Below are 2,500 nucleotides of genomic sequence, written 5' to 3'. Positions count from 1 at the left end.
GAACCGATGAGACGAAAACATTAAAACGATATTTTTGCATTTTCTTACGACAAAACATTAACAAATACGAGACTATAACAATATAAAACTACATATGTAATTTAATTAATCAAAATTAATAATTTTTTTTGATTTTTCAGTGATCCAGAACCGATAAGTCGAAAATTTTAACAATCATATTTTTGCATTCTGTACCGTGGATCCATCGTTAAACGCTATTAAACTAACGTCCGTGATGGTATAAATGCAGATTTTCGCTCCGTTTAGCCAAAATAACGAACTTTAGGTGCGCTCCGAAATATTTCAAAGTGCCAGCGGCGTATTGCTTCGCCTCTTAGAACCGATTAGTCGAAAATTTTAACAATCATATTTTTGCATTCTGTACCGTGGATCGATCGTTAAACGCTATTAAACTAGCGTCCGTGATGGTATAAATGCAGATTTTCGCTCCGTTTAGCCAAAATAACGAACTTTAGGTGCGCTCCGAAATATTTCAAAGTCCCAGCGGCGTATTGCTTCGCCTCTTAGAACCGATTAGTCGAAAATTTTAACAATCATATTTTTGCATTCTGTACCGTGGATCCATCGTTAAACGCTATTAAACTAACGTCCGTGATGGTATAAATGCAGATTTTCGCTCCGTTTAGCCAAAATAACGAACTTTAGGTGCGCTCCGAAATATTTCAAAGTCCCAGCGGCGTATTGCTTCGCCTCTTAGAACCGATTAGTCGAAAATTTTAACAATCATATTTTTGCATTCTGTACCGTGGATCCATCGTTAAACGCTATTAAACTAACGTCCGTGATGGTATAAATGCAGATTTTCGCTCCGTTTAGCCAAAATAACGAACTTTAGGTGCGCTCCGAAATATTTCAAAGTCCCAGCCGCGTATTGCTTCGCCTCTTAGAACCGATTAGTCGAAAATTTTAACAATCATATTTTTGCATTCTGTACCGTGGATCCATCGTTAAACGCTATTAAACTAACGTCCGTGATGGTATAAATGCAGATTTTCGCTCCGTTTAGCCAAAATAACGAACTTTAGGTGCGCTCCGAAATATTTCAAAGTCCCAGCGGCGTATTGCTTCGCCTCTTAGAACCGATTAGTCGAAAATTTTAACAATCATATTTTTGCATTCTGTACCGTGGATCCATCGTTAAACGCTATTAAACTAACGTCCGTGATGGTATAAATGCAGATTTTCGCTCCGTTTAGCCAAAATAACGAACTTTAGGTGCGCTCCGAAATATTTCAAAGTCCCAGCGGCGTATTGCTTCGCCTCTTAGAACCGATTAGTCGAAAATTTTAACAATCATATTTTTGCATTCTGTACCGTGGATCGATCGTTAAACGCTATTGAACTAACGTCCGTGATGGTATAAATGCAGATTTTCGCTCCGTTTAGCCAAAATAACGAACTTTAAGTGCGCTCCGAAATATTTCAAAGTCCCAGCGGCGTATTGCTTCGCCTCTTAGAACCGATTAGTCGAAAATTTTAACAATCATATTTTTGCATTCTGTACCGTGGATCCATCGTTAAACGCTATTAAACTAACGTCCGTGATGGTATAAATGCAGATTTTCGCTCCGTTTAGCCAAAATAACGAACTTTAGGTGCGCTCCGAAATATTTCAAAGTCCCAGCGGCGTATTGCTTCGCCTCTTAGAACCGATTAGTCGAAAATTTTAACAATCATATTTTTGCATTCTGTACCGTGGATCCATCGTTAAACGCTATTAAACTAACGTCCGTGATGGTATAAATGCAGATTTTCGCTCCGTTTAGCCAAAATAACGAACTTTAGGTGCGCTCCGAAATATTTCAAAGTCCCAGCGGCGTATTGCTTCGCCTCTTAGAACCGATTAGTCGAAAATTTTAACAATCATATTTTTGCATTCTGTACCGTGGATCCATCGTTAAACGCTATTAAACTAACGTCCGTGATGGTATAAATGCAGATTTTCGCTCCGTTTAGCCAAAATAACGAACTTTAGGTGCGCTCCGAAATATTTCAAAGTCCCAGCGGCGTATTGCTTCGCCTCTTAGAACCGATTAGTCGAAAATTTTAACAATCATATTTTTGCATTCTGTACCGTGGATCCATCGTTAAACGCTATTAAACTAACGTCCGTGATGGTATAAATGCAGATTTTCGCTCCGTTTAGCCAAAATAACGAACTTTAGGTGCGCTCCGAAATATTTCAAAGTCCCAGCGGCGTATTGCTTCGCCTCTTAGAACCGATTAGTCGAAAATTTTAACAATCATATTTTTGCATTCTGTACCGTGGATCCATCGTTAAACGCTATTAAACTAACGTCCGTGATGGTATAAATGCAGATTTTCGCTCCGTTTAGCCAAAATAACGAACTTTAGGTGCGCTCCGAAATATTTCAAAGTCCCAGCGGCGTATTGCTTCGCCTCTTAGAACCGATTAGTCGAAAATTTTAACAATCATATTTTTGCATTCTGTACCGTGGATCCATCGTTAAACGCTATT

Source organism: Osmia lignaria, unplaced genomic scaffold (genome assembly GCF_051020975.1).
Source record: "Osmia lignaria lignaria isolate PbOS001 unplaced genomic scaffold, iyOsmLign1 scaffold0118, whole genome shotgun sequence".
NCBI classification, from domain to species: domain Eukaryota; kingdom Metazoa; phylum Arthropoda; class Insecta; order Hymenoptera; family Megachilidae; genus Osmia; species Osmia lignaria.
The sequence above is the reverse complement of the archived record's forward strand: the minus strand, read 5'-3'. Positions refer to the sequence as shown.